The 13,702-nt window shown below is 43.8% G+C and overlaps 1 pseudogene; it reads left to right on the top strand.

The window, feature by feature from the left end:
* Nucleotides 1-2,926: 2,926 nt before the first annotated feature.
* Nucleotides 2,927-4,609, top strand: LOC100660140 (small ribosomal subunit protein eS6-like; annotated as a pseudogene).
* Nucleotides 4,610-13,702: the final 9,093 nt, after the last annotated feature.

Raw genomic sequence — 13,702 nt, 5'->3', positions numbered from 1 at the left:
CGGTTAAGCACTGCACTACTAGCTGAAAGACTGGTGGTTCGAACCTGATCAGAGATGCCTTAAGAAATGCCTGGTGATCTGCTACGGGAAGGTCACAGCCTTGAAAACCCTATGGAGTAGTTCTACTCTGCACACATGGGTCATCATGAATCAGAATCGATTGGATGAACTGCAACTAACAGCAAAACAAAGTTAGAACTGGAAGGAACTTGGACGTCGTTTAGTCTACAGCATGTATTTTGTATGTTGGGAAACAGAACCCAGGAGGGAAGCGACTGGGGGTGGGGGTGGGGAAGATACACAACAAGTGAGGGGCAACCCAGTCCTATGGGCCCCACACCCTTCTCGAGGCCACACACTGACAGCTGCAAGCAACAGGACTGTGTTTCAGCACCATTTTCTGTTAGTGAATCAGTCAGAGTCCCAGGGGTAGAAGATGGCACATTCCAATTTGGAAATTTGAGAAGAATTTGTGAAAGGAATTACTTAAATATGGGCAAGGTGTAGGCAAACCAAAGGGAAGAAATGGTCTGGGCCTGGTACGCTGGGGAGTACCATTACCAGCCTTGGCCTAAAAGCTCTAGAAATGGGAGCAGTTACCAGAACCCAGAGAGAAAAAAGTGTGTAGGAAGGCCACCTGCACGAGCCCGGGCCATCAGCAACCCCACAGGGATAAGCAGCCTGACCCCACTGTCCTCTATTCCTCATCTCATGCCAGGGCTTCCTATGGACATAACCTGTTAGAAAGCCGGAGGCCTAGGGAGCCTGCAGCTCAGCCACCTGGGACAAAGAACAGAGTAGGGAAGGGTGGAGACTAAATAGGGGGTGGGGAGGTGAGGGCGAATAGAAGACACCCAACACCCATAACCAGCTTAGGAAGGTCTTAGCTGAGCAGAAAGTAAAGTCAAAGCTATCTGTGAGGCCCAGGGAAATGGCGTGGGTACTGAGGCAGAACTGTGAACAGTCAAAGCCAATGTCTCCAGTTGAGCAGAGCAAGCCACCAAAAGAAATTCCGTCCTTGGCTCAATCCTCCCCTCCACCAAGGTCATTTGCTCAGATTGCTATGGCCACACCCTCTCTGGAACTCACTGAGAGCAGAACTTTGCCCCTTATGTCCTTGATGTCCCTCCACAGCATTGAATACAACATAATTAACTTCCTGGAAGTTGGGTCGTTCTGCCCATGTGCTCAGAGAAGAACCATTTCTCCATGGTTCTGCTCAACAAGCCTGGGCAGGTATGTGGGACCAGCCCCAGCTCTAGGAACTCTTACAGAGCACAGGCATCCTTGGCTATGCCTGGGGTAGGCCGTGGACAAGGTGCTCCTGAGCTCAGGAAGGGGAACATGACACCCAAGACCTAAGTGTAACATCAAAATATGTTGCAACACCTTTGGACTCACAGATAAGGTGATGTTTTCAAATACAAGAAACTGCTGAGAATGTCTGGGCTTTATCTGTTCTCTCTTATCAGCAAAATGTAATGGGTACAGAGAACATGATAATGTTTTATGGTTTCTCCACTAACAGTTGTTTTCAGTTTAATTTGGCCTTGAGAAGGAGACTGGACTTGAAAGCTGCTTGTTTTCAACCAAGAAACAGCTGCTGTATTGATAGGCATTTTATTCAGTGTAAAAACAAGTAAGGACAGATTGTACATGCCTTAGTTGCCTGCCCATACCTATTGCCGTCGAGTCGATTCCGACTCATAGTGACCCTATAGGACAGAGTAGAACCTCCCCATAGGGTTTCCAGGGAGCACCTGGTGCATTCGAACTGCCGACCTTTTTGGTAAGGAGACAAACTCTTAACCATTGTGACACCAGGGTTTTCCCTAGTTATCTAGTGCTGCTATAACAGAAATACAACAAGTGGATGGCTTTAACAAACAGAAGTTTATTTTTTCACAGTCTAGCAGTCTAGAAGTCCAAATTCAGGGTGCCAGCTCCAGGGAAAGGTTTTCTCTCACCGTCAGCTCTGGGGCAAGGTCCATGTCATCAATCTTCCCAGGTCCAGAAGCTTCTCTGCGTGGGGACCCCAGGTCCAAAGGATGCGCTATTCTCGTGGCTCTTGTTTCTTGGTGGTATGAGGTCACCCATGTCTATCTGCTCTCTTCACAATTTTCTATCTCAAGAGTTTGGCTTAAAACACAACCTAATCTTGTAGATTGAGTTCTGCCTCATTAACATAACTGCCTCTAATCCAGCCTCATTAACATCATAGAGATAGAATTTAACAACACATAAGAAAACCACATCACATGACAAAATGGTGGACAATCACACAATACTGGGAATCATGACCTAGCCAAGTTGACACATATTCTGAGGGGATACAATTTAATCCATGGCAGTACCTTACAAAGATTTCTGACCCTCAAAAGTTATTCTTAGATTCATGTAATTAACTATACCCATTGCTGTCCAATCGATTCCAACTCATAGTACCCTTATAGGACAGGGTAGAACTGCCCCATAGGGTTTCCAAGGCTATAATCTTTACATAAGCTGGCTGCCACATCTTTCTTCAGGAGCAGCTGGTGGGTTCGAACTGCCAACCTTTCAGTTAGCAGCCGAGCACTGCACCACCAGGGCTCCTTAATTAACTATACAGGGACCATAAAGCCTGGAGATATAAAGACTGAGCCTCATCAAAGTTATCCAGAACCTAAATTACAGTAGTTCATTCAACAAGAGTTCACCGAGGGCCTTCGGTGCCTGGCACTGCAAGGCTTTGCACATCAGGCAGAAACACATGCGTCTCTTAGTAAATAGGAAGAAGTTCAGGAAACACTCCTTCAACAGGTATGTAACCGGGCTGTTCCAGGCCTGCTCGCTGCAGCCATAGAGACGCGAAATGAGTGAAAGAGAAAGAAGATTTTATTTGGTTGGCCAAGCAAAGGAGCACACCGGGACTTGCGTCGCCAAGATGGCTCCCAGAATACTAGCCCAAGGGGTTTATATGGGTGAAGTAAACCGGGTCCGGCGTCTCCAGGAATGCCTCGAGGTGGGGCCAGCTTGCCGATTGGTCTGGCCCAAAAAGGCATTCAGAGGGCAGTCCGGCCTTTCTGCAGTTGCTCAGTCTATAAAGGGGGGCGGGGGTCTCTCAAACCAGATCTTAGGCTCTGACCCCAGGCTTCTGAAAGCCTTCCCCCAATCTTGGGCCACTGAAGTTTGGTTCCGTCTGGTGGGAGAAGAGTTCCGGGGTCACCCAGAGGACGGGAGCTCAATGGTTCTCGCATGTCAGGCAGGCTAGATCCAGTTCTTGCCAGTTTCAGCCAATCTTTCGACCCCAGTCTCTTATTTTCCTCAACTTGGCCAGATACAGGAAGCGTAGCTAAATAAGGAGATAGCTTAAAGACAGGGAGTTAGTTCCTATATCACGGAAGATGGCAGACACAGCCCTTTGCCTTTTCAAGATGGCAGGCAGACTCAGGTGTGAACAGAAATCTTGGAATTTTGACTGTCTGAATAAAAAAGCTGCAACTACATAGAAAACGAAGGAATTCTTGATCTTCTTATACAGGCAACTCTTAATTGTTTAGTGACCAGAAAAACAATTTCTGGATTAGACAGGCCTCTTGGCTTTCATTATTTCTTCCTTTGTCCAACTTAAATTTACTTGGTGTTACTACAGACTACATCTACTTGGCCTTAATGTGATTAAAAAATAACAACCAAGCTGACAGTCAAGGAGAACATTTGATAATGACACTCCAAAAATAGGCCTTTGCTCTCTCTTGTGGCAATCCGTAGGCGATCAGCTGCATCCCCGTGAAGCTGAACGTCTCCTTCCCAGTCACTGGCTTCCAGAAACTCATTGAAGTGGACAATGAACGCAGGCTTCGTACCTTTTATGGGAAGTGGATGGCCACAGAAGTTGCTGCTGACTCTCTGGGTGATGAGCGGAAGGGTTATGTTGTCCGAACCAATGATGGGAACCACAAACAAGGCTTTCCATGAAGCAAGGTGTCTTGAGCCATGACCACGTCCACTTGCTACGGAGGCAGGGGTGTTCCTGTTACAGACCAAAGACAGCTGGAGCAAGAAGGTGCAAATCTGCCCAGGTTGCGTGGATGCTAATCTGAGCTCAACTTGGCTGCTGTAAAAATGGAAAAAGGATATTCCAAGACTGGCTGATACAACTGTGTCTCGTCATCTGGGCCCAAAAGAGCTAGCAGAATCCACGAAATTTTCAGTCTCTCTAAAAAAGATGATGTCCACCCATATGTTTTGAGAAAACCCCTGAACAAAGAAGGCAAGAAACCCAGGACCAAAGCACCCAAGATTCAGCATCTTGTTACTCCACATGTCCTGCAACACAAAGGTCAGTGTATTGCTCTGAAGAAACAGCGCACTAAAGGAAATAAGGAGGAGGCTGCAGAATATGCCCAGCTTTTGGCCAAGAGAATGAAGGAGGCCAAAGGAAAACTCCAGGAACAGATTGCCAAGAGTTGGGAGCTATTCTCTCAGAGCTTCTTCCTCTGAGTCTAGTCAAAAGGAAATTTTCCAAGAGTGACAAAAATATCATACATTTAAAAAAAGTGTTTGGTAATTTGATTTTTCTTTTTCCAGGTTATATTCCCCCTAAAAAGATGTCTTCCCGGCCAAGGACTGGGCAATACATGTAGCCCATCCCTCCTGTTGCTACCGCACTGAGCTGGCTCAGGTACTATTTATACCTGGGGGACAGTCGTTGCTAGCTGCCATTGAGTTGACCCCAACTCATGGCGACCTCATGCACAGGGGAACAAAACACTGCCCAGTTCTGTGCCATTCCCATGATTGGTTGCAGATCTGTGTGGTTTTCGTTGGCTGATATTTGGGAGTAGCTCACCAGGCCTTTCTTCCTAGTCAGTCTTAGTCTAGAAGCTCTGCTGAAACCTGTTCAGCATCAGAGCACCAGGCAAACCCCCCTGACAGACGGGTAGGGGCTGCACATGAGGCACACTGACAGGGAATTGAACCCAGGTCCCCCCGGAAGGCAAGAATTCTACCCCTGAACCGCCAATGTCCCTCAAACACTTTTCAAGACAGAGAAATCCGAGATTCCGAGAAGTAAAGGGCCCCAGCCAGTGTTATGCGATCGGTGTCAGAGCCTGCCGAGAAGCCAGGTATTCCAACTCATAATTCCAGTTCTCAGACATAAGAATTTAAACTAAGAACAACCAAAAAAATACTAAAGTCAAATTTTTTGTCAAAAGTTTAAATAGTGACTTATCAGAATTTATTTGAAAAAAATATTTACATTGCTTATTATTTAAAAAAAAAAAAAATAAGATAACCCCCAAGTACTGGTTAAATATTTACTTCCTTATCTGTTTAGGAAGGAGCCCTGGTGGTGCAGTGGTTAAGTGCTCAGCTGCTAATAAAAAGTTCGGCTGTTTGAACCCACCATACACTCCAGGGGAGAAAGATGTGACAGCCTGCTTCCATAAAGATTTACAGCCCTGGAATCCCTCTGAGGCAGCCCTACTCTGTCCTACAGGATTGCTATGAGTGGGAGTTGAGTGGACCGTGATGGGTTTGGTTTTGGCGTCTGTTTAGGCATTAAGAAGCACAGTGTATTTTGCAAAGACTCTTTTATTGATTCCATGGAGGATAGCTCCACATGCCAAAACTTGGAAAACTTTTATTACTTTTCTCTTGAGGACTTTCATTCCGGCTCTTTTCAGTTGAACCACAGTAAACCGTATATATGTATGGATGTAATTTAAATAAATACAGGAGGATGCAGGCTCGATGGATATTTTTAATTCTGAGAGGTATAAGATCAAAAAAGTTGAAAGGCCACCAGGATAGACATATGGAAAGATCAAGGGCAGGGACAGGGTCTGTCATGCTCACCACTGCACCCCAGAGTACAGTGACCACAGTATCTGACACACAGCAAACCAAAGGGATTATGTGGGCTTTATCACCGCCTTGAAAATAAGCACCCATAATGCAAGGCCGGATGCTCCTGGAAGTGTGGTTGTTAAATATTTATGCTTCTAAAAAGAGAGCTGGGATAAAACATTCTATATTCGGCTTGCCAGAATGTTGTTATTCAAACATAGTTTTTTCTCTTCTAGAATTAAAAAGAAATTAGAAAATCAATCAGCAAATCCAATTGCCTAGGCTTATACCCCCATAAGAAGCCCTGGTGGTACAGTGGTTAAGTGCTTGGCTGCTAACCAAAAGATCGGTGGTTCAAACCCACCAGTCGCTCCAAAGAGAAAGACGTGGCAGTCTGCTTCTGTAAAGCTTTACAGCTTTGGAAATCCTATGGTTCCAGTCTGTTCTAGTGACCTATAGGGTCACTATGAGTTGGAATTCGACTAGACAGCAATGGGTTTGGTTGGTTTTAGATCCCCATAAATACACGATATAAATTTCTCTAAAAACTGAAGGTAGTTCCACTTCAACTTATTTTAGAAAACCGTAATGGAAGCTAGCCATTTCATCAGGGAAAAAAGCAGTCATGATTCATCTCGGAAAAACATGACTGTGGTCTTTTGAACTTATCTTGGTACCGACAATACCTTTTTTGTTAGTAACATCATGCCACAATCAAGAATTTATAAATGGCTGGCAAGACCTTTCTCAGACACAAACCAGACCTGCCTAGGCCAAGCGTGGCAAAGGTAGAATTGGTAAAATATTTATCTCCAGCTTGAATTCCAAAGTACATCAGTGCAAAGGAAAGTGTGTTTATGTACAGAAAAAGTTGATAAGGAAGCCACGGCGTCTTCCCTGCTGTATTGTACCAACTGCGTGCCTGTCTGTGGCTTCCACTCAGCCTGAGCTCTCCTTACAGATGCCGAGCCAGGATCTTTCCACTGCATTCCCAGAGCCTAGGGGATGCCCAATAAATGTCTGTCTGTGCAAAGAAAAAGAGGTGGGCATCCTTGAAACATACAACCCATTGCCACGAAGTCAATTCTGACTCATGGCAACCCTACAGGGCAGAGTAGAACTGCCCCATAGGGTTTCCAAGGAGTACCTGGTAGATTCAAACTGCCGATATTTTGGTTACCAGCCAAGTCTCTGACAGCTGCGCCACCAGGGCTCTTGGACCATATGTATATATATATATTTTAAACATACAAAAGACATGGTGGAAAAGGATATAAAAGCATTCTTGAAAAATTTAAAGGTGTGATTCACATGTAAGGTATTTTTATTAATTTATCACACAAGAGATGATGTCTTTGTGATATCGCATGAATAATTGCTATTTGCTACTCTTCACTGATATTCCTGAACCAAGCCAAATCCATTGCCGTCGAGTCGATTCTGACTCATAGCGACTCTACAGGACAGAGTAGAACTGCCATATAGGGTTTCCAAAGTCATAATCTTTACAGAAGCAGGCTGCCACATTTTTTCCCACAGAGTGGCTAGTGAGTTCTATCTTTCGGTTAGCAACTAAGCGCTTAACCACTGAGCCACCAGGGCTCCTTTGTATGGAGGGAAGCTAATTTCAAATTAGGGATCTGTTTGGATTTTGATGTGTTTAAAAAGATTACATCAAAATTTTTGCTCGGGAGCCCTCATACATGGCATAAACAGTACACAAAACATTACTACCAATGCACAAACACCAGAAGAGAAACTAGATAACTGGGAGCTTCTAAAAATCAAACACCTATGCTCATCCAAAGACCTCATCAAAAGAGTAAAAAGATTACCTACAGTCTGGGGTAAAGTTTTCAGCTATGACTTTCCGATCACTGTCTGATCTCTAAAATCTACATGATACTGCAAAAACTCGACAACAAAAAGACAAATAACCCAATTAAAAATGGCAAAGGATATGAACGGACACTTCACTAAAGAAGACAATCAGGTAGCTAACAGATACACGAGGAAATGCTCATGATCATTAGCCATTAGAGAAAAGTAAATCAAAACTGCAATGAGATTCCATCTCACTCCAGCAAGGCTGGCATTAATCCAAAAAACAGAAAATAATAAATGTTGGAGAGGCTGTGGAGAGATTGGAACACTTCTACACTGCTGGTGGGAATGTCAAATGGTACAACCACTTTGGAAATCGATTTGGCACTTCCTTAAAAAGCTAGAAATAGAACTACCGTACGATCCAGTAATTCCACTTCTTGGAATATATCCTAGAGAAATAAGAGCCTTTAAACGAACAGATATATGCACACCCATGTTCATTGCAGCACTATTTACAATAGCAAGAAGATGGAAACAACCAAGGTGCCTATCAACAGATGAATGGATAAATAAATTATGGTATATTCACACAGAGGAATACTAAGCATCGGTAAAGAACAGTGATGAATCCATGAAACATCTCATAACATGGAGGAATCTGGGAAGGCAATATGCTGAGTAAATTAGTCAATTGCAAAAGGACAAATATTGTATGAGACCACTGTTACAAGAACTCAAGAAATAGCTTAAACAGAGAAGAAAATATTCTTTGACGGTTACGAGAGTGGGGAGGGAGGGAGAGGGGTATTCAGTAATTAGATAGTAGGCAAGAACTATTTTAGGTGAGGGGAAAGACAACACACAATACAGGAGAGGCCAGCACAACTGGACTAAACCAAAAGCAAAGAAGTTTCCTGAATAAACTGAGTGCTTCGAAGGCCAGCGTAGCAGGGGCAGGGGTTTGGGGACCATGGTTTCAGGAGACATCTAAGTCAATTGGCATAATAAAATCTATTAAGAAAACATTCTGCATCCTACTTTAGAGAGTGGCATCTGGGGTCTTAAACGCTAGCAAGCAGCCATCTAGGATGCATCAATTGGCCTCAACCCACCTGGAGCAAAGGAGAATGAAGAACACCAAGGACACAAGATAATTATGAGCCCAAGAGACAGAAAGGGCCACATAAATCAGAGACTACATCAGCCTGAGACCAGAAGGACTTGATGGTGCCCGGCTACAACCGAACACTGTCCTGACGGGGAGCACAACAGAGAACCCATGAGGGAGCAGGAAAGCAGTGGGATGAAGACTTCGAATTCTGGTAAAAAGACTAGACTTAATGGTCTGACCGAGACTAGAGGACCCCAGAGGTCATGGTCCCCAGACCTTCTGTTAGCCCAGGACTGGAACCATTCCCAAAGCCAACTCTTCAGACAGGGATTGGACTGGACTATAAGATAGAAAATGATACTGGTGAGGAGTGGGCATCTTGGATCAAGTAGACCCATGAGACTATATGGGCAGCTCCTGCCTGGAAGGGAGATGAGAAGGCAGAGGGGAACAGAAGCTGAATGGACACAAACGTAGAGAGTGGAGAGGAGTGTGCTGTCTCATTAGGGGGAGAGCAACTAGGAGTATATAGCAAGGTGTATACAAATTTTTCTATAAGACACTGACTTGATTTGTAAACTTTTACTTAAAGCACAATAAAAATTAAAAAAAATTTTTTTTTCCTTGGAGATAAGTTTTTTGTTTTTTAAGTCAAGATCAAAGAAGAGTTGATTAGTTTTATTCTCTCTGTAGAGACATCTATAGGAATTAAGTATTTGGAAATTCTGGGAACTATGTGACCAGCAGCTGCCTGGGAGTGTGTAAAGTGCAAACCCCTCTTTCTTAATTTCTTAGTACTGTTGTAACAGAAATACCACAAGTGGGTGGCTTTAAAGAGCACAAATGTATTTCCTCACAGTTCAGGAAGCTAGAAGTCTGAATTCAAAGTGTGGCTCTAGGGGGAGGGCCTTCTTTGTCTATTTGAGCTTCTGGTGGCCAGCCATCCTTCATTCTTGGCCATCTTTGCATGGTGCCCTCCTGTTCATGCTGGCTCATCTCCCTGCTGGTGCTGCTCTTCCTATCACTCAGAAATGATCAGGTTTAGGACATCCCGTGTACTGACAGGGCCACATCAACATAGCAAAGAAAGCCCTGTTTCCAAATACCATTCCATCCAACCACAGGTATAGCAGTCAGAACTCCCACACATAATTTTGGGGGACACAATTCAATCCATAACACCCCCATCTAGGGCTCAGTTCTAAATCAGCAGGAAGCACTAACAGTTATTGACAGCATATGGTGTGCCCTAGGAGAATTAGAAAAATGAGGAAACTAACCCAAGATTGCAGAGCTAGTAAGTGGTGGAGGCAGCTCCTTTTACTAGACATATTGCCTAGGAGGAAAAGAGGGGAACAGACAGATTGAAATGTGCCCTGCGGCTGGGACTCTGTTTTGGTAAATTCCCATCAATCAGAACAGCCTGGCACAGACCTGGGAGCAATAAACGTTTGTGGCAGGAAGGAAGAAGGAGATGGAGGAAAGGAAGAAGGGCAATGGAATACCCTTTCATGCCCGCCCTGACACTTCAGTGTGAAAACACAATGCCCAAACAGCTCTCAAATCATTTAAAAATATTTTAAACCAAATGTCTTACACGATTGGCAGCCTCATATGTGAGTTAAACCAAGGAGCCCTGGTAGCACAGTGGTTAAGCGTTCTTCTGCTAACCAGGAGGTCGGCAGTTTGAATCAACCAGCTGCTCCTTGGAAACCCTATAGGGCAGTTCTACTCTGTCCTCTAGGATCGCTATGAGTCAAAAATGACTCGACAGCAACGAGTTTGGTTTTTGATTTTTGGAGTCAGAAGGCCTAGATTTCAGGCTCTGCTCTTTTTCTTACTAGCTGTGTGAGCTTGGGGAAGTCACTTAATCTCACTGAATCTTAGTTTCTCCTTAGACAATGTGGGTGACCTTGGGCGAGTCACTGCCCCTTCTAAGACTCAGTTTATTTTACCAGTAAATAAAGGGATTAGCCAGCGAGCAAAAGACACAAATAAGCACTTGACCAAAACACACCTCCAATGGCCAAGAGGCACGTGAAGAGATGGTCATCATTAACCTTCAAGAATGAAAATGTGAAACCAGTACACACACCTTCCAAAATGATTGGAATGAAAAAGCGTTGGGAGGAGAAGGAAAACCTGGAACTCCCACTCACAGCAGAGGCAGAGGGGCATACGAGGTGTCACAACCGCACTGGAAAACTCTTCAGAGGTATCTACCATAGGGTCAGTGAGTTGGAATCAACGCCATTGTAGTGGGTTTACTAAAGCTAAACATACATATGCCCAATAATCCCACTTCTATGTATACTTATTAGCAATGGAAATAAGAAGATATATTTATCAAAAGACATATATAAGAATGTTTAGTTATAATAGCTCAAAACTGGAAAGTAGCCCATTGTCCATCATCAGTAGAATGGATAAGTTGCGGCACGTATATACGATAAAATACCAAGAGTGATAAGAATGAACCATCTACAAGTGTACATGCAAAGGACCTCTTTAAAGTATAGACAAGCAAAGATGTCACCTTGAAGACTAAGGCGTGCCTGACCCAAGCCATGGTATTTTCAATCACATCATATGCACGTGAAAGCTGGACAATGAATAAGGAAAAGCGAAGAAGAATTGATGCCTTTGACTTGTGGTGTTGGCAAAGAATACTGAATATACCATGGACTGCCAAAAGGATGAACAAATCTGTCTTGGAAGAAGTACAGCCAGGATGCTCCTTAGAAGAAAGGATGGTGAGACTGCATCTTACATACTTTGGACATGTTGTCAGGGGGGATCAGTTCCTGGAGAAGGACATCTTGCTTGGTAAAGTACAGGGTCAGAGGAAAAAAGGAAGACCCTCAACAAGATGGATTGACACAGTGGCTGCAACAACGGGCTCAAGCATAAAAACGATCGTGAGGATGGCGCAGGACATTCTTTGGTACATAGGGTTGCTGTGAGTCGGAACCGACTTGATGGCACCTAACAACAACAGCAACTAATACATAAGAACATAGATGAAACTTACACGTGTGTTTAGTGAAGAATCCCAACATGAAAAAGTATATACTATATGATTCAATTTTTTAATGGAAAAAAAAAAACAGGTATCCAAAGAAACCGAGTAATAATAAAATTAATCTATAAGATGAGGTTTATTCAGGCAGAAGATTCCAAATTGGATAGCACCAAACCACATGTGGAAGAGTACTCTGCTGAGCATCATCGGTGACTGGCTTTTTATATATATATATATATATATATATATATAAATCCGGAAGCAAAGAAGCTTATTTCCAATTGGCTTATACAATTTACTATTGAAACATTGTCAGGATCTCATTGATCAATGAGGATTGCCTGATTTACAGGAAAGTTAGGTTTAAGTTTTGGTAAAACAAATCTTAGGGGCATTGTCTCCTTGACCCCCGAAGCCATTTTGTCAACCACATGACTCTATTTTTATTCCATTAAATACAGCTAAAATAAACTTATGATATTAGAAGTCAGGACAGTGGTTACCCTTAAACCCATTGCCATGGAGTCAATTCTGACTCATAACGACCCTATAGGACAGAGTAGAACTGTCCCAATAGGGTTTCCAAGGTTATAATCTTTATGGGGACCCCTGGTGGTATAGTGCTTAAGAGCTCAGCTGCTAACCAAAAGGTCAGTAGTTCAAATCCATCAGCCAATCCTTGGAAACCCTACAGGACAGTTCTACTCCGTCCTATAGGATCACTATGAGTCGGAACCAACTCAATGGCACACAACAGCAACAATCTTTATGGAAGCCAGCTGCCACATCTTTATCCCACAAAGAGGCTAATGAGTTCAAGCCACCAACCTTTTGGGTAGCAGCTGAGCGTTTAACCACTGTGCCACTAGGACTCCTTTGGTCACCCTTGGGGAGGGTAATTGATGGAGGGGACAACTGGGTGCTTTTGAAAAGCCAATAATGTTCTGTTCCTTGATCTGGATGCTGGTTATATAGGTGTGTTCTGTTTGTGAAAATGCATCAAGCTGAACACTTGATATATTCAGTTTTCTGTATGTTTATTATGCCTCGATAAATTTTTTTTTAAAATGAAGTGGTTGGGCTAGACACAGCATCTTTAATGCCCTTTCCAGCTCCAACTTATATAGCAACTACCATCATTATGTGCCAGGCACTAATCTAAGTGCTCTCAGTAGCCATCCAGGGTAAGCACTATGATAATCTCCATTTGTAAATGAAGAAACCAAGGCACAAAGACATCAAGTAACTTGCCAAGGTCACATACCCATGAGGGGTGGAATTGACTTTGAACTGAGTCAGTCTGAGGCCAGAGGCCACACTTTGAGCAGTATGCTACCCACCTCACATATAGTCAACCTTGACGACCACAGTCCAGAGAACCAGAAAGGGTTAGGTGTGGCTGACACCTACTGTGTGTCTCCATGGCTTTCCCTTTGTTTCAACAGCCCTTCCCCTTCAGCATTTTTCTCCCCCTCTGGGGGGCTTCATAGGGTCGCTCTGAGTCAGAATCTACTCGACAGCAACAGGTTTGGTTTGATTTGGCTGAGGGGCTTTCTGTTTCTCTTTCCCTGACTCTACTTCTTCCCTTTCCCCATAGAGTCTTGGGTGCTTGCCTTCAACTGCCCATAAGATGCAATTATGTTTTTAAATGTATTTAGCATTTATTGAAAAATGTCTTATGGTCCTGTAAGCTGCCATCCAGTCGGCCCCCACATTATGGCAACCCCATATGTTAGACAGTAGAACTGCTCCATAGGGTTTTCTTGGCTGTAGTCTTGATGAAAGCAATTCTCCAGACCTTTCTTTTGGAGCCATTGGGTGGGTTCGAACAGCCAACCTTTAGGATAGGAGCCAATCACAAACTGCTTGTACCACCCAGACTCCTTTTCTTTTGTTAGGCCTCTCTT

This window comes from Loxodonta africana, chromosome 16 (assembly GCF_030014295.1).
Source record: "Loxodonta africana isolate mLoxAfr1 chromosome 16, mLoxAfr1.hap2, whole genome shotgun sequence".
In the NCBI taxonomy this organism is placed as follows: Eukaryota; Metazoa; Chordata; class Mammalia; order Proboscidea; family Elephantidae; genus Loxodonta; species Loxodonta africana.
The sequence above is the reverse complement of the archived record's forward strand: the minus strand, read 5'-3'. Positions and strand labels throughout refer to the sequence as shown.